Raw genomic sequence first — 14,966 nt, 5'->3', positions numbered from 1 at the left:
CGCCGTGCCGAGTTGTTTTCGACGCACACAGCTGTGCAGGGTTACTTTCGACGCACACCGCCCGTGCGGGGTTATTTTTGACGCAAACCAGGTACATTTTCACGCTAGCAGCGCTAGTGTGGTGTTACAACTACCTAAAGACTCTTTTTATTTTAAACCTTTAAAAAATCATAACTTGACTTGTGTATGTTGGATTTTTGTCGTTTTGGTCTTGTTTTGTCTAGATAAATATTTCCTATTTTTCTAAACTGGTGTTGTGTCATTTTGTAGTGTTTTCATTGAGTTACTGTGTGTGTTGGTACAAATACTTTACACCTAGCACTCTGAGGTTAAGCCTACTGCTCTGCCAAGCTACCAAGGGGGTAAGCAGGGGTTAGCCGAGGGTGATTCTCTTTTATCCTAACTAGAGTGAGGGTCCTTGCTTGAACAGGGGGTAACCGGACTGTCAACCAAAGACCCCATTTCTAACATTGGTGACCAGCGGTCGGGATTTGGACTTGTATTTGTACTTGACATACAGTAATTAAGTGTACACTACTGTTTTGATCTCAGACCACTACGTGACCACATACTACTTGTTTGGTGATCTTTTGATTTTTCTCTTAAGGACTCTTTTTATTCTACTTCCATGATTTTGCTGATCCCTTGACTGATTCTTTTTTCTTCATTGGGAAATTATTTTCTGCCTTTGGAACTTTGCACTTGTGACCATCATGTCTCAATCTGGAGATGCAACAGCTGGAGCTGTGTTTGAAATGGAGAAACTGAAGGAGTACTCAGTTGCTCAATTGAAACAGTTCCTTAAAGATCTTGACTGTCCCACTGAGAGCTCCACCAGGGAGGGGGAGCTGCAACAGGCACAGAGGGCTTGGGTGACAATCAAGAAGGCTGGAGGGCACACAGAGGAGGAGAATATGGGTGGGGAAGTGCAGAGGATACACAGTAGTGTAGTGGAGGAACCTGTTACGCCTGGGGGGAGGGTCCCCAGGAGGGGTGGCAGGGTGTCACCCAAGGGTCTGACTCCTGAAGAGTTACAGGACAGACAGGCAGAGAGGGAGTACCAATGGGAGCTGAAAAAGCTCGATTGGGAGTTGGAAGAAAGGAGGAGGAACTTAGAGATTAAAAAAATGATTTATGCTTACGAGCTTAAATTGAAAGAGCTGGAAGTCATGAGGGCTGAGTCCAGCTGGAATGGTGGCAGCAACAATTGTATATCCAGTGATGCTGCAGAAGTGCACATGCCCAGAGAGGTGGTGCCCTACTTGAAGGAGGGAGTTAACACACGCCAGGAGGTTCAGGGGTATGAGGTAGCTCCAATGATGCACAGGGTCCCTGAGGTGGATTGGGGAACTGGCATGGGGAGTCATATTCCTACTGGTGGGAGGGACACTCTACTGACTCTAGGTGAGAGTGACAGGGAGAGGGGTTCCCCCCAGGTAGAAGTCCTGGTTATGGAGTGTGAAAACATCCCAGAAGAGTGTGGGTTGAGTGTCAGGGGCAGTCAGGTACTGTCTCACCAGTCTCAGGAGGGTGATGTGGGGTGCTTTTTCAAGGCAGAGTCACTGGATGGTTGGGTGAAGGGTACTTTGGTTAATTCATGTGAGGGGCTGAGTGATGTAATTGCTGGAGAGCATATGTCTAGTCCTTATTTTCCAGAGCTATGCCAACACCAGGTGGAGTGTGAGTTCTCTGACCCCAGGGAGCTTACAATGGAGGCAGACTTCTGGGTGAGTACCAGAGAGTCTGAAGAGGCATTTGGGGGTGCTCCTGAGAGGAGTGGTCTAGGTAGTTCCCAACCAGGTGAGGTAGGGAAGGATTGTAGTGTCCCAGGTAGGTCCCAGTGTAGTGGGATGGGTGAGGGACCCCATGTCCAGTCTCAGAGGAGAGGGAATGGGGATGGGTTGAGGCCCAAGGTGCCCGAGATCCGGTCCCAGGTCCTGGAGGGTTCCCTGCGGGAACACCAGGAGGGGAGCCTAGCCTGTACCATAGGGCCATCTGTTGAGGGAGACCCCACAGTGTCAGGAGAACTTGGGGGGGCGGCTGTAGCCAGCGTCCCACCAGTTCTGGTGTCTGGCAGTACCACTCCTAGTGAGGGGGTGCAGAAGTCCAGACAGAGGGTTGAGAGGGGGTTGCGGACCCCAGTGGAGAACCTGGAGGGTCAGGGGCCAGCTCTGAGAGCAGAGCCCCCCATGAATGACCTTGGTAAGACCATTTCTGGGTTGGGGGGAATCCAGACTCTGTCAGATGGGCAGAGGTCAGGAGACCTGCGCCAGCCAGACTCTTGTGTGGCCCTTCGGGACAGTGTGTCCCTTGAGGGGGGTAAGTGTGCCCCCCTGGAAGTCCTGGTGTGCCAGGCAATGGTTCAACCGCAGGGTGGTGACTCTGGGTTGAATGATCAGGTTCAGGGGGTAAACTCTGACCTGATGGGGGGTAAGTGTGCTCCCAAGGAAGTCCTGGTGTGCCAGGCAGTGGTTCAACCGCAGGGTGGTGACCCTGGGTTGGATGACCAGGTTCAGAGGGTAAACTCTGACCTGGTAGGGGGTAGGTATGCCCCCCAGGAAGTCCTGGTTTGCCAGGCAGTGATCCAGTCTGTGGGTACAGACCCTGGATTGGGAGGCCAGGTTAAGGGTGTCCCCCCTGACCTGGAGGAAGGGGCTACTGCTAACAGTGCCCCTACCATGTTGTCTTCTGGGGGGGCCACTCCTAGTTGGGTGGTTCAGGACCCCAGAGGAGAGGGCAGGGGGAGGGAAGCCTCACCCCTGGCCCTGGTCCAACCTGAAGGTACCGACCCCAGGTTGGAGGATCAGTTGCAGGTTAACATCCCTGCACTGGTGGAAGAATTGTGCAGGACTGCTTCTACAAGCACCCTGACAGTTTTTGACTCTGGGGGTGCCGCGTCTGCCGGGAGGTTACAGAGCCCCAGAGGGGAGGACCAGGGTCAGGTTGTCATCCCTGACCTGGTGGAAGAGAGAGTGGTCAAAGGGTGCCAGGCACCTGGGGCTACCACCCCCCACTCTCCACAGTCACAGTGGTTAGAGAGGCCTGAGGTCGGGCTCTCATCCCTGACAGTTGTCTGGGGCCACTGTGGCTTGCTGTCCTGGTGGACAGAGTTGCCCCTGGGGGGGGAGAGGACGAGAGTCACACCCCGGGGGTGGAGTGGGCAACACCACTGTGTTGGCCCTGGTGGTACTATCTGCCCATTGCAATACATCTGTGAGCAAAGTAAAGTTAGGTGTTGCACAGATGGTGTCTGTAGATGTGGAGAAGGGTTCCCCATGGGTTAGCTTAGTGGGCCCTGAGAGTATGGACAGAGGGATCCAACTGGAGTCAGGAAGGCGTAGAACTGGAACATGCCCCTGCTGTTGTGGGCCTGGGTCCCTGTTCTATCGCCCCAATCAGGGAAGTACATCAAGGTATTGATTGTTCTCCCCTGGCTTTAGGCTGGTAGGGGGTCGTGTTGGACTTTTGCTTATGCAGGGTCATCCCCAGTCTTTTTCGCCTCCTGACTCCTATTTTTTTCTGACATGTTGCTGTTGGCTTTTCAACTCTGAGCACTTTACCACTGCTAACCAGTGCTAAAGTGCATATGCTCTCCTGTTTAAATTGTATGTAAGTGGTTTATCCATGATTGGCATATTTGATTTACTAGTAAGTCCCTAGTAAGGTGCACTAGAGGTGCCAGGGCCTGTAAATCAAATGCTACTAGTGGGCCTGCAGCACTGGTTGTGCCACCCACATAAGTAGCTCTGTAATCATGTCTCAGACCTGCCACTGCAGTGTCTGTGTGTGTATTCTTACACTGTAAATTCGACTTGGCAAGTGTACCCACTTGCCAGGCCTAAACCTTCCCTTTCCTTACATGTAAGGCACCCCTAAGGTAGGCCCTAGGTAGCCCCAAGGGCAGGGTGCAGTGTATGGATAAGGTAGGACATATAGTAATGTGGTTTATATGTCCTGACAGTGAAATACTGCCAATTTCGTTTTCACTGTTGCAAGGTCTGTCTCTCTCTCATAGGATAATATGGGGGCTACCTTTAAATATGATTAAAGTGTAGATTCCCCTAGAGAGTAGATGGACATGTGGAGTTTGGGATCCCTGAACTCACAATTTAAAAATACATCTTTTAGTAAAGTTGATTTTAAGATTGTGCGTTTGGAAATGCCACTTTTAGAAAGTGAGCATTTTCTTGCTTAAACCATTCTGTGACTCTGCCTGGTTTGTGGATTCCCTGTCTGGGTCAGTTTGACAGTTGGGTTGTTTTTCACCTCACACCAGACAGTGACACAAAGGGAGCTGGGGTGTGATCTGCATTTCCTGATTAGCCATCTCTGCTAGGAGGGAGGGGTGGAGTGGTCACTCTCATCTGAAAGGACTGTGCCTGCCTCTGACAATGCTGTCTCCAGCCCCCTGGTGTGTGTCTGAGGCCTTGCCTGGGCAAGGCAGGATTTCACAAGAAGGTGTGAGTCCCCTTTGAAGAAAGGTGACTTCAAAGACTAAAATGGGTATAAGAAGGGCACCCAAACTTACAAACTTTAGAAACACTTCTGGAACCAAGAGGAACCTCTGCCTGGAGAAGAGCTGATAGCTGAGGAACAAGTGCTGCCCTGCCTGTGACTGTGCTTTGTGGAGCTTTCCTGCAGTGCTGCTTCTGCCAGAGTAAGAGGGCAAAGACTGGACTTTGTGTGCCTTCCATCTTGAAGAAGAAATCTCCAAGGGCTTGATGTAGAGCTTGCCTCCTGTTGTTGAAGTCTCAGGGATAGCAAAGACTTCTTCCTGCCAGCACCTGGAGTCTCTGGAGAGACCCCTACTCTGCTCTGTGGTGCCCTTCCAGTTCCTGGGACCCTGAAAGGAGAGGCTGGCAGCCTAAGGACAAAAATACACGCACCGAGCACCGTGCGGAGAAAAGATCGACGCGAATCCGATCGCGGCTGAGAAAACGACGCGACGCCGGTTCCGCAGCTGAGAAACGACGCCGCAGGAAACGCGACCGAAAAACCGACGCCCGGAGCAGGAGAAACGACGCGCAGCATCGCTGACGGAGGCTGAGAGATCGCACCCTGCGCCGCGGGACTTTCGGATCGTCGTGTGGCTGGCTTTTTCAACGCGCACCGCCGTGCCGAGTTGTTTTCGACGCACACAGCCGTGCAGGGTTACTTTCGATGCACACCGCCCGTGCGGGGTTATTTTTGACGCAAACCAGGTACATTTTCACGCTAGCAGCGCTAGTGTGGTGTTACAACTACCTAAAGACTCTTTTTATTTTAAACCTTTAAAAAATCATAACTTGACTTGTGTATGTTGGATTTTTGTCGTTTTGGTCTTGTTTTGTCTAGATAAATATTTCCTATTTTTCTAAACTGGTGTTGTGTCATTTTGTAGTGTTTTCATTTAGTTACTGTGTGTGTTGGTACAAATACTTTACACCTAGCACTCTGAGGTTAAGCCTACTGCTCTGCCAAGCTACCAAGGGGGTAAGCAGGGGTTAGCCGAGGGTGATTCTCTTTTATCCTAACTAGAGTGAGGGTCCTTGCTTGAACAGGGGGTAACCGGACTGTCAACCAAAGACCCCATTTCTAACAGTAACGTTTGCTTATTGTGATATAAGAAAGCAGGGATTCATAAGTATCTAATATAACAACTTACCTAGGAGCTATGCAATGACCTATGAACATGTTAAGCATTGAATAATATACACATATATATATGAATATACACACGCACACATATATATATATATGTATATACATATATATATATAGGCATGCACATGTACACACATGCACACACACGTGTATATATATATTTAAACGTGAATAAATATACATTTGTTAAGCAAGGTTAAAGAGTATGTGCATAATTTATTATTATGAAATAGTAACTATACATATTTCTTAAAGAACTACACATATCTAGAATATGCACATAATCAGATTATGAATATTTATCATCACAGGCATATGCAGTCCATTACTGTTTAAACATGGTGGTTATGAAGGAAAGGGCCAGCTCTTGAGTAGTCTTCTGAAGACAAGATAGTTATCAGTGGATCTTATATTTGGGGGTAATGAATGCCATAGTTTGCCTGCTTGAACAGAAACTTAATGAGGACTGCAGGAGGAGCCTCAGGGCCCCAGCGGCCCCACTGGCACCTGGCACCTGTGGGAGCTGGCATTGCCCTCACACTTAGGGAGCTGCTCCAACTAGCAGCTCCCTGCATACAGGAGCAAAGTTTTCATCTTTTCCCTGCGCGCATGTTAGCATTTTTTAAAGCTCCTGTCAAGCAAAAGCAAGCAGCTACATACTGAAGGTGGGCACTTTGGGAGGAATCAGGAACCAGCCTTGGGAAGTGGCTGTCTCCCGAGTCATTTGTGGCTCCATGAGGGGGCCCCCCTCCTTCTTTTGATTTGGTGCTGGGAAGGTGGTGGTCCACGGGGCCGGGGGCTGTGCCAATCCCCTCCTTTAATCTTATTTTAGCCCCGGGGATGTAGTGGTCCCTGGGGCCTGGGTGGGGTCCACGTGGGCACCCCCCATCCTAAGTTTTTGAAATTTTGAAATTGTAGCCCTATGGGGGTGGTAGTCCTGGGGTGGCACAGGGTGCCACACTACCCCCTGACCCCCCAATTATGTTTATTCCTTCCCAGGTGAGGTCATGCTCCCTGGGGCCCAGTTTTATTGCATGGTGACCTGGGGAGTTGGTGGTGGTGGCCGCAGTTACCAAAGTGGAGTCAGTCAGTCACAAGTTCTTTCTTTTCTCCAAGCGAAGGCAGGGGAGGGAAAAATACTAGTTTAGAATGAGTACCACCTACAGCACACAACAGAATCAAATGAAGGCAATCATGAGAAACATTGGCATCTGGTGAAGGTTGATTCGGTAGTCACAACCTTACCCAATTCCCTACAGATCACCTCCCATAGAGCATACTCGATGAGTGACTGTCTTGTGCAGAGTAGTCCTGAAGAGATGATAAATACAAATTGATTACGGCAGGAGAAGGGCTTCCGCAGATGTCATAGGTGTAAAGCCTGCAATTTCGGGCTGGATGTAGAGGAGGTCACAACACCATTCTCTAGGAAGCTCATTACAACCATTGGATCTTATCATTGTAGAACAGAATTTGCAGTGTATGTGCTGCAGTGTGAATGTGCCCAACAATACCCAGGCAGTATGAAACTTCAGGTTCACAAGAGAATGTTGCAGCACATGTGGCAGTAAAAAACAGAGATTGGTCCTATCCAGCGGCAAGAAATATATTTGAGTCGAACAAAAATGAAGCAAGCTGTTTCAAGTATTTTGCAATTGATGCAGTTCCATCACAGACAAGAGGAGGTAATCAGGAGCTGAACCTGAGACAAATGGAGAGTAGGCATATTGTGATCTTAGACAGCACTCACAAAAGGGTCTCAATATGGAAGAGGAACTCTACATATTTTATGATAAGCATGATTGGATGTTGGTCATACATGGGATAGGAAATAATGATCAGTAGCAATGAGTTTTTAGAACAGAAGGACTTGACCAATTCATTAGGTACTTGAATATGGGGGTGATGGGAAATCAGTTGGTTTGATATGTATGTATGTAGACATGAACTATGAGACCTGGATTAATAATGGGAGGAGCTTTCAGTAGGATGTCAGTAGGAGCCCACAGGTTATAGCATACTAGCATTTGATTTAATTTGAGGGGAAAAGAATTGCTTAAAGTTCCTGTGGATAAATAGGGTCCTGGTGACATTTGTTGGGTCTGATATAAAGTAATGTCTGGATGTTCAACATTATACAAGGTGCTTGTTTGCAACAGATTAAGGGCCTGATTCTAACTTTGGAGGACGGTGTTAAACCGTCCCAAAAGTGGCGGATATACCACCTACCGTATTACGAGTCCATTATATCCTATGGAACTCATAATACGGTAGGTGGTATATCCGCCAGTTTTGGGACGGTTTAACACCGTCCTCCAAAGTTAGAATCAGGCCCTAAGTGGCTTACTTTGTCTTTATGTGGGAAAGTTTGAAAATGAAATAAATGCACAATATCCCCCAAAATGCAGGATAACTGGAATTAAGTCTGAGTATGGCCCTGAGAGTCAGTGTTTGAGAAATGGGCAACAGCATATTCAAGCATTATCCCACTGGAACGAGACTACACACATTTTTAATGGATACAGTACTGTGGGACAGACGTAAAATTGTAAACATTGTAGAAATAACTGAAATGGTTTTTGCATATTTGTAATGTATTATATCACATCTTTGCTAATCCACTATTTTTATTGCATATTTATTGTAAGTATTTCAATACCCAGTGTGGACTTGAACCACCAATCTCACAAAAATAATTATAACAGGATTACTTACAGTTTGTGGGGAAGCAGCTAATAATGAATTGTGAAGGCCCTTCCAATCATCTCCTCGATGTTTCTTTCATTCTCGCTTTTTTATTTTAATTTCTGTACAGTTGACTTTCAAGGTCAAAAAGATTCTTTAAATGCCATATCTCATAATTTTGGACACTCCATGAATGAATGATTTACGTTTATGTTGCACAAAACAAGAAGTGAACCAAGAGCTCTTTTTTTATGTTGCTTATGTTGTCAATCACGTGGGTGGTTTAAAAGGATGTAGTAATGGCGCCACGCGTTGTGTGATCAAAGCCAGAGCTGTGGCTGAAACCAGTTATGGCGGAGTATTAGCAGAATTAAACAGTGGTGATTTGAAGAGGTCTGCATCTGGCTCTTTTGACAGACTTGGCCACAGGACAGGCCCTGCGGCCAATGCCAGCTGTGCATGGCTGAAAGCCATGTGTGGCGTGGGCTTGGATGGTTATAGAAGTTGTCCTAAGGTACCTATAACTAGTGCCCTCGTCATGCACTGCTAATTTCCCCAGATAATAGAGCACTCATGACATCTTCTATGACATCATTGATAATCTCAATGTAATATTTGCAGTAAAATTATTATTGAGATAACTGTGCATGTCAGGGGTGTGAGTTACAGTCACCTTAGGGCACGAGTTACAGTTACTTCAGATAACCATAACTATAACTGCTGAATTTCTATGGTTTTGTGAGTATAAATTCAGAACTTAACAATAACATTATACATATATAAATATATACACTCACACATACTGTTGTATTGATGTCTAACACCCACGAAAGAAAGAGAAATGTGGTGTGAAGAAGATTTAAGTAACTGCATATAGAAACATTCAATCCATTACATCTGCCAGCAGTACCTGCCTTCACGAACTAGGACCCGCCTACCTCAAACACCGCCTCACCTTCTACTCCCCCACCAGACACCAGACCTCTCCACTCAACAAGCACTAGCCACAGTACCCCGCATATGGAAGACCTCGACTGGTGGAAGACCCTTCGACTACCTTGCAGCAAAGAGCTGGAACAAACTGTCCCTGTACTTCATGCAGTCACCATCGCTACCTCAACTCAGGAAGGAACTTAAAATCTGCTGCTTCAATTGAAGCACAGGTGACAAACCCCTCTAGCACCTTACGGGTGAGTAGTTGTGCTTTATAAACCCTGATTTGATTTGATTTGATTTGACTCCTCATGAACATTCCACGGGACATTACACTAACACTATTCTAAATACTACATCACACAAACATAACATTCTACAATTACGTCATGCAATAGATTCTGCTCAACAACCTTTTTCTAAAATGTCACCATTACCTACTGGTGGTTGCCAGTAGGTAGTTATAGTTAGGGCCTGGTTTTCATAGGAAAAGCATTTTTTTGCCTATAACTTTGGTCCAGTTTGACAAATCTTTGAACATTTTTCGAAACTAGTATACAAGTCACTTTAGCTGCTGTGTGGAAAGTTTCAGTGTGATATGTCATGCTGTAATGATATGTGAGTTTTGACCAATGGCTCCACATTGCACTTAGCATTACACCGTCACATTAGTGATCACCAGCTACATTTTGCCTATTGACTTTATTTTAGCATTAGCCTCTGCCACGTTGAAAGCTGCAAGTAGTTTTCCACGTTGTACTGTGTTCATGTTTTTATTTTTTGTGCTCTTTCCCACCAAGGGCTCAGGCTGATAAGAAAGTACTGAGACGGCAGGGAATGGTCTTGTTTTGAATTGGCACCTTGGGATTGTGGCCAAGTCCCGACGTGCTATTTTCAAAGCTAGCCTAAAGCAATCAGCATTTTTTAAATAAATTAACTTCTGCAGGGAGAGGGAGGTTCTAGACTTTTCCTCTCTTGTTTGATCAAAGTATAGGAGGCCGAGACCAGATGGAACAGGGACAGAGAGTGGTTGCAGATCTCAGGCATATCCAGGACACTAGAGTGTTTCATCCTTCCCGTGAGGATAATTGATCTCTCTCTCCTCGATCGATTCTGGCGATCTGATGTTTTATAAGAGGGAGATGAAGCAGTTTTGCCCTTGCCTCATGGTGATGTATATTTTGAATTCATTATTTGCGTTGCATTATAATATAGGTACATATATTTGCTGTGTATATTGCAGTGGAGGATCATTTGTGCATGTTTTCATTTCATTGCTGTGACCATTTTTAAAGGTGTGCTTTCAGTTTGCTAATCTCCTTTTATGAACCTTGCGTAGTAAAATAATAAATGTCTTCTTTGGACTAAGAAGCGCACTCCAGAGATTTTTTGTCAGTGCATGAATGTTTCAGCTCGGTCATTAGAAAAGCAAAACACAAGCGTGGACTGAAAAGAAGGGGTTGTCCAAAAATGTGTTTTCTCCATGCAATCTCCCATAGGGATTTTACACGACTACAGCTCTAACCACTGGACGGAATTACAATAAGAGGCAGGTTTATGAAAAGTGGTGCTGCACCTTTTTCTTGCATCCCTTAGCGCCCCCTAACGGCACCAAATGTGTGGGTAGTATTTTGCGCCAATTTGTAAATATGGCTCAGCGTTTCTGGCCTTTTAATGCCACATTAGCGTAATAAAAAGGACGCAAATGTGGTGTTAGAATGGTGCAAGGCCCTCTTAAATCTGGGCCTAAATTTGGCAGAAAGACCCCATTTTGTTATTCCGTATAAATCTGTTCAGTAGCCTTGGAGTTATTAAAGGAAAAAGAAATACAGATATCTAGAAACGCGGCCCCTTCGCAGATACACACGTGGAGGATTGCAGAGGAGAGAAACATGAAAAACTGACATAAGGAGTCAGGATGCAGGTATCCTGACCCCATAGGAGAGATGAGGGGTCTTTGAGGGACCTTTCATAGTAAAATAATGACCCTATTTTTTTGGGGGGTGCGCTCCAAGGATCCGCAGATTCTGTGCAGCACTCAGTCTGAGCATCCAGTGTAAACTTGTGAAGGATTCATAGATCCAAAAAAATGGAAAACCACTGTGCCCGGCTGAAGACCAGGCTCAATATGGAGTTGGGTGCATGTGGGGAGTTTGGCTGCAGGCCCTGCGGTCAACCCCCATCGTGCACGGGCAAAGGCCATACACGTAAAAAAAAATGCAAATTCACTCAAAAACCCAAAGGTTACAGGGACGTTATTCTAAGGTTAACGTTTTACCCATACAAAACCACAGAAATTCAGCAGTTATGCTTACAGTTATACTTATCGGAAGAAACTATCACTTGTGTTGTTAAGTAACTTTAGGGCAAGAGTTTTAATTTCTATAAATATCTATATATATACATATTTGTATTAATAACTGAAACCAAGATATCAAGAAGAACATTCTTGAAAAGAAACTGTGTTGTATTGTTTAGATATATGATTGAGAGTTGATGAAACATGATGGCTGTTCCTGCCAATGCTAGAAATGCCGGCCTGACAGATAAACATTTCTAAATTTGTCTGTCAGCACATCCGTCAGAACAATGGATTGTTTTACTCCTCCAGAAGATGGGCAGACAGCCAAATATAAATGAGGCCCTTTCGTCCAAGGTAAAACCTCTGACAGAGTCAAATTCAGTTTCTATATCTGACCCACACTCCATCACTGTTGGCTGCAAATCATGCCTAGCTCCTATTCTGCTACAATCAGATGATCATGGTTAGAGCTTAACATTTTTTGGTGCTATTTGTCATTACATTTTTACAAATATTTCTGTCTCCTCTTTTTTCTGGTGTGTTTTGACTTTATTGGTGTTTTGGTACTGTATAATACTTTACAAATCGACTCTAGGTTAATGCTGCCTGCTCTGAGCCATATCTACCAAGATGTTGAGCTTAGGTTAATATAGCAACTTTAGTGGTTCACCCAACAAGGATTGTGATTAATACTTGATGTGGGTCAGCACCCCCTTAATGAATAAACCAATTTATTTAATTCTTCTTAAAGGAATACTTCAGACCATTATTTCTGACAAAGGAATCTTTCCTATTTTTGAAAAGGTCTTTGCAAAGCATTAGAAACTGAGTATGCTCTTTCCTCTGATTATTATCATCAGTCTAAGGGCTGGACAGACTAGTCTAATGATAGCTTTTGACAGCATATGCAGTACTGGTGTACTGCTACTGAAGATATTTGTAGTAACCAGTTGTGGAACTTTCTCATACCAAATCTTCTCATAGTGCCACAAAGATTTCATTGTTTTTTTGCCTGTATAGATTACCCCCAAGAGATCCTCAGTTGTCTCTTTATACACATCATTTTGTTCCAGTAGCTACTACATATTGGAGTCAGTTACAGAAACAGACAATTTGTTTCTGAAGATGATGCCATTCAAATGCCAAGAAAGTGCACAATTCAAGATAAAATTATTCTCCTTCTGTTTGGGAGTCAAAGCATAACTGCTTTTTCAATGTCATTCTGTCAGTCACATATCAGATGAATCCTCTGGCTTTTCAGTTGAAATTGCCTCATGCTTGGAAGACTCAGTCAACATTTCATTCTTCCCATTTTAAACAGTATGTTCCTCATCTTTATCATCAGCTATCTGCTGAACTGAAAGCAGTAAAGGTGCCAGGGCAAACAGAATGAAAGCTCAAGAAATCTTTAATTCCCATATATTACAAAGCTGTCTACACTTTGTGATTCACTGGGTCCCATCTTGTGGGAATCTGATCTACCGGATTGGGTTGAATTGCTTCTAGTGCAGTTAGAGTGGCACAGTTAGAGCAAAACAATGGACTGGAATGAAGTCCAAGTGATCACTAGTGGCTGAGATGAATTCCTTATATCACTTTGTTGTTTGTTGCAGTTGATGCCTTAAGTGTGATGGGTCTGTCTGGATAGCTATCCTATGCTCACTAAGCAATACAACTGAAGTTATATTGCATTCATGAGGCCTAAGTAGGTAGATACCAGTCTGCGGTTGGTTGTGTTCCTATCTGGAGGTGACTGTTCTGGCAGTTCAGATTTTGAAGCCGGAACAATGATGATAGGAATATGGCAGGTCTCTATCCTAAGTAGCATAGTAGGTAAAAAACAATACACTTGAATTCATTCTGAGCGCTCGCCAGTGGCTGACGTTAATTTAATCTACATTCCATCCCCTTGCTGCTTGTTGGATTAGGGACCCAACATATGTACAAAATAAACTGGGGATAATCGGGGGCCTCTATCATTATGAATCTCCCCAATGGCTTTTGCTGTGTACCCCAACTTGGAGGAAGATGTAGGAAAACAATAGCCAGGCATTCCAAAAAAGTGGATCACAAAAGATACAATGAGTAACAAAGAAAGCATTTTAACCTTGAAGATGTCCCCTGTGTAACCGGTCTTAAAGCAAAAAATAGTGGCATCCAAAGAAAACCTCTCAATGCAGTGTTTAAAATCATTGCATTCAAATGGACTGAAAGTCACTGAAAATGCTACCCGATTACTGGATATCTCAAGAGATCTCCAGACTGCATTGATTCTAGATATCAAATAAAACCTACACTCAGGATGCTTTTTGAAAATCCAGCAGTATTAGCTAAGCAGACACTGAGAAGACTACTTCGGGAAGGCTGAAGTAAATACATTGCAGTGATGTATATTTTTGTTCTATGGTGAATCCATCTGTTTAAGTCACAAAACATGTATTCATTTACCTAGAACCTTCCACCATGCAGACAGATTATGACGACAATTAGTAAATCACCAGATTAATCAGTTCATGCCGTCCATTTCAAGTTCCATGCAAGTATATTTAGGCGGCAAAAGATAGAGGGGTGAAGGGTTATAAAGGAAGTCATTCTCCATCATAGCCTCCATACGAAATGTTACCGACACCTACAGCCTAAACCGCTGACTGAATCTACACCAAAAAAGCTTTTATTGACTTGGAGTAAATCAATCAAGCTTTAAAGGATTAGCACTTTTGTACATTCTTCGATTTTAACTGAACAGCTATAACTCACATTTCACTTCAATCACATTTTGAATATTTCAGACATGGAATATGTTTTTTTGTGCATCTTGATACTCTTGAGTCAGCCGGTACTTGAAAGTTTTGCGCTGTGGAAAATAAATTGCACAGTCATTGGGGAACTATCCTCAGGTGTGCCCAAACCTACTTGAGTGCTAAGGGGTAACCAGAGGTGTAGAAAACTCAAATCTCCCATAAAGGAAAACCAAAACACCAAAATCAGTGCAAAAGATCTGAGAGCATCACAAGCAGTTGATATTTTAGGTGCAGCAATCAACTACTGTGAAGTTTGGCTAATGATAGTGGGTTGTGTGCATTTTCTGTGTTATGAGTTTTGGGGGGATGGCCACTCATGACAGGTTGAATGCAGGCTCTCTTCCAACCCCCCCCAGGTATTAACAAAGGCTGTACACTATAAGGGTAGGCAATAAGCATGGGGAGTGTTCAGGGCTTAGCTGCAGGCAATGCCCTGCACCCAACACCCACAGACAATGGCTAAGCAGGGACTGGCTGACAGCAGAGGATCTGTCTCCTACCTAAGCCATCCACACAGCCCTTGCTGTGTATGACCAAAGGGTGTGAGTATTAGGGTAGGTGAGTAGTCTGACAGCAATGTGTTGGGCTCAGGGCAAGGATGC

The sequence above is a fragment of the Pleurodeles waltl genome, chromosome 4_2 (assembly GCF_031143425.1).
Source record: "Pleurodeles waltl isolate 20211129_DDA chromosome 4_2, aPleWal1.hap1.20221129, whole genome shotgun sequence".
Classification (NCBI taxonomy): domain Eukaryota; kingdom Metazoa; phylum Chordata; class Amphibia; order Caudata; family Salamandridae; genus Pleurodeles; species Pleurodeles waltl.
The sequence above is the reverse complement of the archived record's forward strand: the minus strand, read 5'-3'. Positions refer to the sequence as shown.